This window comes from Doryrhamphus excisus, chromosome 7 (assembly GCF_030265055.1).
Source record: "Doryrhamphus excisus isolate RoL2022-K1 chromosome 7, RoL_Dexc_1.0, whole genome shotgun sequence".
NCBI classification, from domain to species: Eukaryota; Metazoa; Chordata; class Actinopteri; order Syngnathiformes; family Syngnathidae; genus Doryrhamphus; species Doryrhamphus excisus.
Window position 1 is genome coordinate 2,009,027 of NC_080472.1, and position 14,303 is coordinate 2,023,329.

A 14,303-nucleotide genomic window follows, 5' to 3' on the forward strand; every position below is an offset into this window, starting at 1 on the left:
GAATGGAAGGCATCTGCACGGCACAGGAATCTGCCGCTAGCGTGTTACAACACGAGCGTGTATGGAAAAAGCCTGACTTTACTCCGGGCTGCTAACTGATGCTTGTGCATCTTTAAAAAAAAAAAAAAAGGACGGCACAATCGGCGCATTCCACGCGACATTAAAGGATCGGTTGTGACGATTCGAGCGGGTTGAGTCGGCAACGTCGCAGCCTTGATGCGTACTCGCTAAAAAACGGGAAGAAAACGACTCGTCTGCGTGTCGGGGTGTGGTTGTTAATAACTAAGGTGTGCGGATGTCAAAGTTACGCAATGTTTTTTGCTTTTTACTTTTTGTGCATTAAAAACGCTAAAAATACAGTAGCCTGTTTCCGACACTGAAAGAAACAAAAACATAAGATAAAAAAAGCCAAAATTATGAGTTAAGAAAGTCATAATTATGAGATAAAATGCAAAAATTATCATATGCATGGTTTGTATCGGTAACTTTTTATCTCTATTTATTTTCTCTCATATATATTTCTAATAATTATGACTTTTTATCTCTTAATTTATTTTCTCTCATATATATTTCTAATAATTATGACTTTTTATCTCTTAATTTATTTGCTCTCATATATATTTAGATTATGACTTTTTATCTCTTTATTTATTTTCTCTCATATTTATGACTGATAATTATGACTTTTTAATCTCATAATTTTGACTCCTTTCATAATTATGACTTATCTCATGTGCTTTTATGTCAAAAGTTTGACTTTTATATCATTATTCTGACTCATCTCATAATTATGTTTTTTTATCTGACATTTATTTATTATTATTATTTATTTAAGATTTTTTATTATTTTATTCACATTTATTTTATTTTGACATTTATTGCATAGTTATGAATGTCATATTCATAATTAAGTCGTAATTAATTCATAATTAATTCGTAATTAATTCGTAATTAAGTCATAATTAATGCATAATTAATGCATAATTAATACATAATTAATGCATAATTAATGCATAATTAATGCATAATTAATGCATAATGAATTCATAGTTAATTCATAATTAATTCATAATTAATTCATAATTAAATCACATCATATTGACTCGCGAGCCCTGAAAGAAGTTCGGGATGGCTGAAAACGCTCGGTTTTCTGAAGTCGCAGTAAAACCGCCCCCTTTGTGATGTCACAGAAGAGCAGACCGCCTTATATGGGCGTGACTGTAAGCCAGATGAGATCTATGCCCTGCCCCCCGAGCTCTCTTTCTCTGTTTACGTTTGCTAGCAATGGCTTCCTTGTCTGTTTACGTTTGCTAGCAATGGCTTCCTTCTCTGTTTACGTTTGCTAGCAATGGCTTCCTTGTCGGTTTACGTTGCTAGCAATGGCTCAATAAGGGAACGCCACATTTGTTTACAATTCCTAAAGATGCCACCGTCAGGCGTTGGAATTAAAAAGAATAATCGCTGTTTATTTTCAACTGCTATACAGTTTACCAATTAGCTAGCAGCACATCGAGTCCTAACCACTCGGGAGTGGGCATGCCTGGAGGCGGATTCACAGACCGTATTCGCGGGAAGCACAAAATCCAAAAAGAAATACAGCAGATTAGGTGCAGATTCTGGAAGAACTAGAAAGCTTTATGTGCAGGTTATTGTGTGTAGCTGCTCTATAGGAGTCCTCAATACTCAATACAAAGGGTGGAATAATGGGCATAATAGGAAAATTGCAGGCTATTTTGGGAACACTGTATACTATTTGTCCATTTGTAAGCGTAAATCAATTTATGCTACTCGTAGAATAATGTAAACAACGGAAAAAAAATATATGTGTGCCATCCCAAAGCACAATCCAAACATCTGCTGCTTCTAAAAACAAGTAGATGTGATTGTTGGTTTACGCCAAAAGTGGGTCAGGCCAGACAGGCCCGGTCCAGACCTCGTAAGCCCCCGCTAGTAAACTCGTCATTAATCTGATTATCGCACACACCCTTGCTATATACGTACGTACATGTCGGACACAGGCAGGACTCGGCCAGTGTTCTCCGAGCTTCCCTTTTCCTACATTCCAGCAACATTGGGAATGGTTTGGAAGGCAGTCATTAGGGCCTGGTGGCTCCCCAACATCCATAAACAGAAGCACTTTGGAGTTATTTTTTGCTGCAGCTACTGTTACGGTGCCTGCATCGAGCTACAGTACATAACCACGTATATATATATATATATGACACATTATATGCACTGTATCACTTTGTAATGTCTTTAAATTACATTTAAATGTCTTTAAATTATTGTTATTTATTCTAAATTATTTAAATTATTTGTACTAATTACTGTTTACGCTGTACATATTTGATGTCATCTATTTATGGTCCACATTATTTATTATTTATTATTATTTATTATTTATTATTTATAATTTATTATTTATTATTTATTATTTGTTATTTGTTATTTGTTATTTGTTATTTATTATTTATTATTTATTATTTATTATTTATTATTTATTATTTATTATTTATTATTACACGGGAGCCAGGCAATGACTGTTTACGCTGTACATTGTTCATATTTGATGTCATCTATTTATTCTCCACATTATTTATTATTTATCATTTATTATTTATGATTACTCGGGAGCCAGGCAATGACTGTTTGCACTGTACATTGTTCATATTTGATGTCATCTATTTATTTATTATTTATTATTTATTATTTATTATTTATTATTTATTATTTATTATTTATTATTTATTATTTATTATTTATTATTTATTATTTATTATTTATTATTTATTATTTATTGGGAGCCAGGCAACGACTGTTTACACTGTACATTGTTCATATTTGATATAATCTATTTATTATTTATTATTTATTATTTATTATTTATTATTTATTATTTATTATTTATTATTTATTATTTATTATTTATTATTTATTATTTATTATTTATTACACGAGAGCCAGGCAACGACTGTTTACACTGTACATTGTTCATATTTGATGTCATCTATTTATTATTTTTTATTTATTATTTATTATTTATTATTTATTATTTATTATTTATTATTTATTATTTATTATTTATTATTTATTATTTATTATTTATTATTTATTATTTATTATTTATGTAATTCATTTCCATAATAGAAGGTGATATCAACTATCGTGTATTGATCGGACAAATCTTAAGTAAGTTTGATCAAGAGTAGAATTTTGAATTTAGAACAGCTTCTGCTGAATTTGATGATTCCGTCTCACTCATCTGAGGTAACGATGGATGGATGGATGGATGGATGGATGGATGGATGGCCAAAAATTTGTTCTGTCAATTTTAACTGAAAATTTGTACTGCATGCAATTGTAGTTTTTTTGTTTGGTTGTCGAGAGCCGTCTTTGAAAACAACCTGAACAGTCCAATTCCGGACAACAGACAATAAAAAATAACATTAATAAATGCGGACAGCAAAGCACACAACAAAGCATTACTGAAGGGGCGGACTTGAACACTGAGCCAGCAGAACTTACCTTCACAGAGACAAAGATAGATATGGACAGACGTCCCAAAGGATGTCTCGTCAGGCCTGAGAGACAGCGGAGCGGGAGGAAAAAAAGCCTGCACAAGCAAAAGACGAAGACAGCAGAAAGATGTTTGTTAAACGGCAGCGAAGCGGCAACATGCAGTTCGATGCCCGTGCGGGATGACGCTCCCTTTTTGAGCCGGAACCTGCCGCCTAATTTAAAGGCTTGGAGGTGCTTGGAAGGTGGCACATTTTGGAGGTCGGAGAGAAATGTCACACATGGAAGCTTTGTAGGCTGAGTTTAATGAGCGAGCAAGACCTCACGGCTGGGAGACCAGGGTTCAATTCCACCCTCGGACATCTCTGTGTGGCGTTTACATGTTCGAGGAGACCCGGATTCTTTATTCATTAGTTGAATACTACCTGTTTACGACCTTCTAATTACAGTTTTTAACATTATTAGAGCCCTCTAGACAATAAATAACACCCCTATAGTCACCTTTGCACTTGTGTTACCCGTGCATGCGTGGGTTTTCTCCGGGTACTCCGGTTTCCTCCCACATTCCAAAAACATGCTAGGTTAATTAGCGACTCCAAATTGTCCATAGGTATGAATGTGAGTGTGAATGGTTGTTTGTCTATATGTGCCCTGTGATTGGCTGGCCACCAGTCCAGGGTGTACCCCCCCCTACAGTCGTCCCTTTACATTGTCTATGACGATCACTGCATGAGATGAGATCGAGTACAAAAGGTTATCCTCTCGTTTAGTGTGGAAGTGGTAATTTTTTTGCTTCTTTGTCCCTTAACCTCACTTCATTTGAAAAACAAAATGAATACTATGGAGTAGCGTAGTCAAAGTCCTGACCTATGTCAGAAAAAAATCACCTAAATAAAAGTTTGCGGCTGCACGGCGTTCGAGTGGTTAGCACGCGGGCCTCACAGCAAGGAGACCCGAGTTCAATTCCACCCGCGGGCATCTCTGTGTGGAGTTTGCATGTTCTCCCCGTGCATGCGTGTTTTTTTTTTTCCGGGTACTCCGGTTTCCTCCCACATTCCAAAAACATGCTAGGTTAATTAGCGACTCCAAATTGTCCATAGGTATGAATGTGAGTGTGAATGGTTGTTTGTCTATATGTGCCCTGTGATTGGCTGTGGCCACCAGTCCGGGGTGTACCCTGCCTCTCGCCCGAAGACAGCTGGGATAGGCTCCAGCACCCCACCACCGCGACTCACGTGAGGATAAGCGGTAGAAAATGAATTAATGTTATGTGTTTGCATGCTAATGTTAGTATTGCTAGCATGCTACATAGTAGCATTTTTAGCCATTTTCATAGGTAGACGGATATAAAGACTTAGCACTATCATGCTCATTGTTAGCCTGTTAGCATGAATGTGAGTGGTTGTTTGTCTGTATGTGCCCTGTGATTGCTGGGATAGGCTCCAGCACCCCCCGCGACCCTCGTGAGGATAAGCGGTAGAAAATGAATTAATGTTATGTGTTTGCATGCTAATGTTAGTATTGCTAGCATGCTACATAGTAGCATTTTTAGCCATTTTCATAGGTAGACGGATATAAAGACTTAGCACTATCATGCTCATTGTTAGCCTGTTAGCATGAATGTGAGTGGTTGTTTTGTCTGTATGTGCCCTGTGATTGCTGGGATAGGCTCCAGCACCCCCCGCGACCCTCGTGAGGATAAGCGGTAGAAAATGAATTAATGTTATGTGTTTGCATGCTAATGTTAGTATTGCTAGCATGCTACATAGTAGCATTTTTAGCCATTTTCATAGGTAGACTGATATAAAGACTTAGCACTATCATGCTCATTGTTAGCCTGTTAGCATGAATGTGAGTGGTTGTTTGTCTGTATGTGCCCTGTGATTGCTGGGATAGGCTCCAGCACCCCCCCGCGACCCTCGTGAGGATAAGCGGTAGAAAATGAATTAACGATATGAATGAATGAATAATATATGATTATTAGAGCCCTCTAGATATGAAATAACACCCCTATCGTCACCTTTACACTTGTGTTACCGGATATAGGAGACACAATAATTGAAAACAGGAAGTTATCATTTAGCCATGTACTGTATCACCGAGATGTAAGATGCTATAAAGACAACAAAAGGCTAAATATTTTATGTTTTGGTGTCTAATTTGAATGATAATTCCAGACTACAGAGAGAAACAAGCGGCGTTCCCGAACTTCAAAGCCTTAAATCGATATATCGGAGTTAATGTCAATATTGCAGTACTGAGTAATATTACTGTTTGCTATGCTAGTAGCCCGAGGCGTTGTGTCCCTCTTGGAAGAAACCATGTGACAGTTCAATGTTTAGAGACATGCACGGGATCCCGGAGAAGCAAAATACAGCAGAGGAAAAGGGATAAGTCAGCCTTTTTTCCCACACATACAGATGTTCTACCATTCCGTACAAACAACAGCAACCACCCATGCTCCCTCCCGGGGACACTCGCCGAGGGTGGCTTGGCGTAATCCGCTACATGTCACATGCGATACTGACAGAGATTAACCCAGAATCTGATTGTCCTGCTGTTCAACCAGGAAAAACGTTCCACTAGCCACGTTTACATGGACCTAAATATTCCAATTGTAACTTTTGCGTACACCTCATTCCCGAAGAAAAGTGCCAATCCGAATGAATATATAATCGGATTCACAGGGATCGGATTCTTCCTGGTGTTTTTCTTCTTCTGTTGTTTATCGGCGGTTGGCAAGCAGCTTTCGTTGTGTGCGTTAGCGCCATCTGCGGAACGGAATCTAAACCAGCGGTCTCAAACATGCGGCCCGCGGGCCAAATGTGGCCCGCATGACACTAATTTGAGGCCCCCGCCTTGATATGAAAGTTTAACGTTAGCGCGGCCCGCGCAAGTTTGATACGGATGCTGTATGGTATCATGTACCCAGAAAAAATTATTATGTTTGATTCATGTTCATGTTAAAGGTTAAATAACTGTTAATAGTTATCCTCCCTATCCGTGTGGAAGTGGTAAGTTTTTGGCTATTTAAGTTTAAAAGGAAATAACTTGGAGGCTACCGTTTTGGTGGCTAGCTCTCTAGTTTGCGAGTTAGCATGTGTCTCGAGACGCTGCAGTTGCGCAATATGTTGTAAATAATGTTCATGTTAAAGGTTAAATAACTGTTAATAGTTATCCTCCCTATCCGTGTGGAAGTGGTAAGTTTTTGGCTGTTTAAGTTTAAAAGGAAATAACTCGGAGGCTACCGTTTAGGTGGCTAGCTCTCTAGTTTGCGTGTTAGCATGTGTCTCGAGACGCTGCAGTTGCGCAATATGTTGTAAATAATGTTCATGTTAAAGGTTAAATAACTGTTAATAGTTATCCTCCCTATCCGTGTGGAAGTGGTAAGTTTTTGGCGATTTAAGTTTAAAAGGAAATAACTCGGAGGCTACCGTTTAGGTCGCTAGCGCTCTAGTTTGCGAGTTAGCATGTGTCTCGAGACGCTGCAGTTGCGCAATATGTTGTAAATAATGTTCATGTTAAAGGTTAAATAACTGTTAATAGTTATCCTCCCTATCCGTGTGGAAGTGGTAAGTTTTTGGCGATTTAAGTTTAAAAGGAAATAACTTGAAGGCTACCGTTTAGGTGGCTAGCTCTCTAGTTTGCGAGTTAGCATGTGTCTCGAGACGCTGCAGTTGCGCAATATGTTGTAAATAATGTTCATGTTAAAGGTTAAATAACTGTTAATAGTTATCCTCCCTATCCGTGTGGAAGTGGTAAGTTTTTGGCGATTTAAGTTTAAAAGGAAATAACTTGAAGGCTACCGTTTAGGTGGCTAGCTCTCTAGTTTGCGAGTTAGCATGTGTCTCGAGACCCTGCAGTTGCGCAATATGTTGTAAATAATGTTCATGTTAAAGGTTAAATAACTGTTAATAGTTATCCTCCCTATCCGTGTGGAAGTGGTAAGTTTTTGGCGATTTAAGTTGAAAGGAAATAACTTGAAGGCTACTGTTGAGGTCGCTAGCTCTCTAGTTTGCGAGTTAGCATGTGTCTCGAGACCCTGCAGTTGCGCAATATGTTGTAAATAAAAAGAGTATAAATGTGACTATAGTCGTGTTTTGTCATGTCTACAGGGCTCTAATAATGCTTTGTTCATTTTAATATGAAAAAAATCATTTGTCTTAGTTTTTATAATTTTTTATTATTTTGCCGTTTTATTATTATTATATTATTTATTTATTACTGATTGATTTTCTTTATTCTTGATTTGTTTATTTATTTTTCATCTTATTTTGTGTAGAAAAATGAAAAGATATTTGAGAACAGAGCTTTTATTGTCGAAAATCGGAACCAAAGCAAAGTTTATTAATTTTTCTGTTTTTATTAAATATGTTTTTTTTGGGGGGGGGAAACCTGATGCGGCCCAGCCTCGCCCAGACCCTAGCTCCAGAGGCCCCATGATCTAAACCCTTCTATACTTTATTCACAAGTCTGGTTTTATTAAAAAAGAAAATACATATCTATATAAAATATGCGGCTAGCTTAATTATAAAATATTAGCAAGATTTAAGAACTTTATCTTTTCCTGTTCCCGGGTGCGTTCTTTCAGCGAATGCTGTTTACGTTTTACTGGGCATGCCCCATTGACTATTCTGGTTGATTATTGCGGCGCATGTAGACAAGAGATTGGAATATTCCTTTCCATGGATACTATTGCTTTCGGAAATGTCATTCGGAAAAGGTTCCATTCGGAAAAAGAGAAAAAGTCATGTAAACGTGGCTACTGAAGGTTCCCAAAGTTTTCCACAAAATGTGAAAATGGCGTTTAGGATAGTAAACAAGGCCAACCAAAGGACTGACACGGACTGGGTGGGAATTAGCATCAAGTATTGACTTGTTTCATGTTTCCACAAAATTCCACCGGCTTGCAGCTGGAGGAGGATTTGACCTAAGTGCCTGCTAACACACCCCTCCCCACCTCCCACCCCCAACCCCACCCGGACTGCAGCAAGTCAGGGCTTCCCAAGCTCCCCCACGTGGATTCCAGTTGGAATCCACCGCCTAAAGAAAATGACACGATTGTGAGGTCTCCAAATGTACTTATTTTGACTTCCCATTATCACGGAATGTCATTGACATTCCGGTGTCTCCCATCACGATGACCCTGTTTGTCTGGACACCGGGGTCATAAACATGGGGATGCATTCAGGTCCAAAATGGATGAGTTCCAGTCAAAACAAGACATCAAACATGCTTTATCTTTTCCGATGTGCGGACTGTACCAACTACTGACATGGACGCATTACCGCCAGATTGCAATTGAATGCATCACATAATCAGTTCCCAGTTCCACATGTCCAAAAGGAGTAGGAAGAAGCAAAGCTTATTAAATCCTACCCCTCCATCTGGTACTTTTACAATCAGTAACTGTTACATTTGTTCACTTCCTGCTTTCCTAATATAGTTTTTTTTCTACTTTTTTCTTAAATAATGTTCATAAATTTTATTTTTGCATAATTACCATAATATTTTGATTTTATTTCCGTAATATTACAGTATATATTTCTAATTTTACAGCATTTCAAAAATAATATTATTTTTATACGGTATTTCTGTTTTATATTTTATGCAACAGAAATGACTTTTTTGGCTTAAAACTGTTACATTTGTTCACTTCCTGCTTTCCTAATATAGTTTTTTTTCTACTTTTTTCTTAAATAATGTTCATAAAATTTATTTTTGCATAATTACCATAATATTTTGATTTTATTTCCGTAATATTACAGTATATATTTCTCGTGTTACAGCATTTCAAAAACAATATTATTTTTATACGGTATTTCTATTTTATATTTTATGCAACAGAAATGACATCATTTTTCGTCATCATATAATGAGTCTATTCTTGTAAAATTAGGACTTTTTTTCTGAATTAGAAGATGACTTTTTTTGGCTTAAAACTTACATTTGTTCACTTCCTGCTTTCCTAATATAGTTTTTTTCCTACTTTTTTCTTAAATAATGTTCATAAATTTTATTTTTTGCATAATTACGACTTATCATATGATGAGTCTATTCTTGTATTATTATAATTATAACTTTTTTTCTGAATTAGAAGATGACTTTTTGGCTTGAAACTGTTACATTTGTTCACTTCCTGCTTTCCGTAATAGAGTTTAAGGCTTAGTTTTTTTGTTAATTATTTATTTTTTTATTTTTAAATTTTGTGATTTTTGTCACGTACCAAAGTACGAGGTGATATGACCACACAATGACATTATGTGTACCATAATAACTGTCAATATTGTGATATAAGCTGTCAAAAAGCAGCTCAAGGGTGCGTTCACAATCACCGTAATTGCTAATAATAATGAATATGTATTGATACCGGTTAAATATACAGTATACTGTTAATGCTTTACTGTTTTGTTTTTTTGTGTGTGTCAAGCATTTGGTTCAGTCCGATGCCAACGACTGTTTTCACACTTAAAACGAATAAACTCCAGAAGCAGAACCGGTTTGAATTTGTTTTAACGGGACCAAACATTGCAAGTTGTGAACGCAACCTCAGGCTAGCTAAAATGTGTCGATTGCTACAAAAAATATCACACTACTGCATTAAAATGCTACGAAAACAAAAGATAGTATTTAATTAATGCCATGAAAACAATTCAAGTTATGGAAACAAAACATAGTATTTAATTTATACCCAAATTTAGATCGAAGAAACACTGATATACCTTACTAATAGTAGCAGTATAAAATAATACTCAAACAAAAGTACCGCTTCATAGTACAGGCGTCATTATAAGTACCATATGTTTCAGTTTTGGGCTTTAACACACAAAAATATATGTTTGTAGTTTCCATTTAAGAGTACTACGTTGATAATACAATATTTAAAGTACCGTATGTTCCCAGTCAACAGGTGGAGTCGCTTACCTGTATCGATAACTCCGTTCTGGAGGAGCAACCGAGCAGTAAAAATCCACCTGGCCGCCGATGTGCCTCCTTCCCGGGGTCGAAGTCTTCAACAATCAGATGTTAAAAGCCGAGTTTTTGTTCCAAAAGTTAAGTCTTCATTTCAACATATTCCAAGTTGTACTCCCGTCCGCCATGTTTACATCAATAATACCCGGATTTAAGTTGCTAGTTAGCGACGTCGATGTCGGTAAAACGCTAAAAAAACAAATATATGAGAGTCTAAAATGAAATAATGTGCTCACCGCTATGTTTACAGTGTTCGATACCCAAACGCCCTCCCTCCACAACCGTGACTGTCCTCTCCGGCTTGTAATCAGACGCTGCTCGCCACAATATCCATTCATCCTATTACACGTTAACCCCTCACTGTCTGCCGATAAAGGCTGTGCTGCCTTCCGGGACCGTCGGGAAACCCGGCTATCGAACCTTCAAAACATCAATACTTGATTATGTTTTCGGGCTTCAAGAGAAGTTTAGTTACTCGACAACTGTGACCGTGTTGCCTTACAGGACCGTGGGGCAAACAAGCATCGGAACCTAATATCACAATATTAAAGATTAATATTTAAGATTAATATATTGTGTTATATTTACTACTGTTTATTTGCCTATTTGTGAGTGTGAATGGTGATAAGCGGTAGAAAATGAATGAATGAATGAATTACTTTTATTTATATATATATATACTTATTATTATTTCATTCAAAAATGCCCTAAACTGATGTTAATTGAGCAAATTCAGTGTATAAATAAATATAAATATATAAAAAATGTATATTTATAAATATAAAAATATATTTAATAATAATAAAATAAACATAATTTTATAATATAAATATATATATTTAGAAATAAATTTATATTTATAAATAAATTTATAAATATAAATGTCTGTGGCTTTTTGGTCCAACAGCTCTACATTTACATAGCTTTGCTGCCATCTAGTGGTTTAAAGATGCAACTACAGATGTGTAAAAAAAAGATGCTCGGTTATTTTTTTTAGTAATATCACTTTCTCTTGTAAATTCTTTATATATTATGTAGATGTTAATATGGGAATATTTTACCTGTTTTTTCATACCTTTTTGGTACTATAAAATATATTTTTTTATGAACAAACTACTTCAAATAGCATAACTTTGTACTTGGTAAATATATACAACATATCCTATAAATCATATTTGCATTCAGCAGTCGCAAATTGCTGATTTTTTTATGCAGTAACGTTGGTAATAATTGATAAATAGATATATATATATTTTATTATATTTTTTTATGAATTTTTGCTGTTTTTCTTTACATTTTTCCAAATATTTCACCTTTTATCTTAAATATTTTTTGTAAATGTTCTATTTAAAATATCCTGACTTTTTTTTTAAATAAGATTTTAATTTTATTCCCATAATAATATAACTTTTTCCGCATCCTAATTGTCCAAAAACTTTATTGGTATTTTTCTCATAACATAAGGACTTTTAAAAGATTTTTTCTTAATATATTGGCTTCATATTCATAAAACTATTTTTGCTGTTCTTACTGTTTTTTTTTTAAGAGTGGCAATTCAAGAGAGCAGGTTAGAGTTCTGAAGAGGTCGCTTTTATAGCAAATGTTGATCCGAAATTGAAGGTGTTTGGGCCATTGCCATAACAAACCTTAGTGACATTGTCAATACGTGATATAAGTACACTATATAATAATATTACTATAGTACTTACTTGAGTGATGATAGTCGCAAGCAAGAATTAAACCTGAAAATACAAGAAAAAACACACAGTTAATATCCTTATACTCGTTAACTTGACTGGAAAAGTGAGGCTTAATTGCTAGCGTGAGGCCCTGTGTGATGTCATCGTGACCTTTTCTCATGTGATGTCATAGTCGATGACATTTTGCGGTCGTAGTCACGTCGGCTTCCATCGCCAACCTTATTTCCACAGCGACATCAGGTGCGTTACAAGTTATTCAAAAGTTCAGTGTGTTAGGACTACAGTAGGCGTCTCCAAAATGCGGCCAAGGGGCCATTGGTGGCCTGGCTGTAGTTGTTTTTTTTTTATACTGGCCCACGGAATGTTCTAAAAATATGATTAAACAAGAAAATAATTTTTTTTTACTTTAAGAATGATGTTTTCTCCTCTTAATGTTATCATTTTATTATTATTATTATTTTACTTTTTTTTAGTATTCTACTCTTTTTCCCAAATTTCAGCGTTTTCATTTCAACTGATTTCATTTTATTTTTAATTTATTTGCTTTTTTAATAATTATGTTTCTTCCTAATAATATTACGACTTTATAATTTTTTTCTCATAATATTATGATTTTATTGTCCTGATAATTCTTGGTAAATTACTGCATTTTTATTAATTATTATTATTATTATTATTATTATGTATGTATTCATTTTCTTGTTCATCTTTAATTTTAATTTATCAATTTGTATAATTTTTGTATTTTTATAATTATGTTTTGCCTCATAATATCATAAATTCATTGTCATAAAATTGCAACTTTTTTCAGATGAAATAAAATAAATAAAAAAAAAGATGACTTTATTCTATTAATATTTCAGCTTTATTTGCATTTAATTACTGCAATTTTATTAATTATTATTATTTATGTATTCATTTTCTTGTTCATCTTTAATTTCAATTGATCAATTTGTATATTTTTTCTATTTTTATAATTATGTTTTGTCTCATAATATCATGAATTCATTGTCATAAAATTGCACTAAAATTGAACTTTTTTCAGATAAAATACAATAAATTACAAAAAATGATGACTTTATTCTATTAATATTTCAGCTTTATTTGCATTAAAATGTATTCATTTTCTTGTTCCTCTTTAATTTTAATTGATCCATTTGTATAATTTTGAAGTATACAAATTGAAAAATAAAAAATAAAAAATAAAAAATAAAAAATAAAAAATAAAAAATAAAAAATAAAAAATAAAAAATAAAAAAATAAAAAATAAAAAATAAAAAATAAAAAATAAAAAATAAAAAATAAAAAATAAAAAATAAAAAATAAAAAATAAAAAATAAAAAATAAAAAATAAAAAATAAAAAATAAATAAATAAATAAATAAATAAATAAATAAAATAAATAAAATAAATAAAAATAAAAACAATTATGTTTTGCCTCATAACATCATGAATTCATTGTCATAAAATTGCAATTTTTTTCAGATAAAATAAAATAAATTACAAAAAAAAAAACCTGAATAATTAGCAGCACATTAGCAGACATTTCAGTTGGAAACGGATTGATACAATATTGATAGTTTCGATACCAAGATAAACCATCAGTACCGGATGAAATAACTTATTTATATACTTAAATACTTCTTTCTTCCACCTTCTTCTGGTGTCGTTTGGTGGTTGGCCGCCTTTCTGTCTCAGGGTCTCTCTTTCTCCCTCTCTCTATTTTGGTGCTCCCTCTTGCTGCCAAGCCCACTGACGTCATGCTCCACTATTAATGAATAGCATGTGGAAACTGGCTGCGCTGGGCGTTAGCATCAAGCTTCCTTAAATGTCGCCGGAAACTCTTTATCCATGCATTCTTAATAAAATGTTTTGAGATCGTCACCAGGCTGTGTTTTACAGCAACACAGTATTAACACAAATATTAACACACGCAATTAAAGTAGAAGTACTTGAGATAAGATATTATAACAAAAGTGTGTTGTTTTATTTGTACAAAACGCTGAACTCTTACGTTGCTGTGCTGTTATTTTGAAAACCGGAAACAAACATTACTACGGCATAATGCGTGAAAGCGACTGCAGCACTTTTTTTTTTATATACAGCGGAGAGCAGC

At 34.3% G+C, this 14,303-nt stretch overlaps 1 protein-coding gene across 4 annotated transcripts in view; it reads right to left on the reverse strand.

Moving 5' to 3' along the window:
- The window catches only part of pacsin3 (protein kinase C and casein kinase substrate in neurons 3), a 31,767-nt gene extending 20,917 nt beyond the window's left edge, over nucleotides 1–10,850 (reverse strand). For 2 of the 4 annotated variants that reach the window (XM_058076848.1, XM_058076845.1), the window contains exon 1: nucleotides 10,441–10,850. The gene's annotated coding sequence lies outside the window, so the exon portion shown is untranslated. Of the gene's footprint in view, nucleotides 1–3,525; nucleotides 3,614–10,440 lie in introns of all 4 variants that reach the window. The other 2 variants (XM_058076846.1, XM_058076847.1) reach the window with 2 other exon arrangements.
- Nucleotides 10,851–14,303: the final 3,453 nt, after the last annotated feature.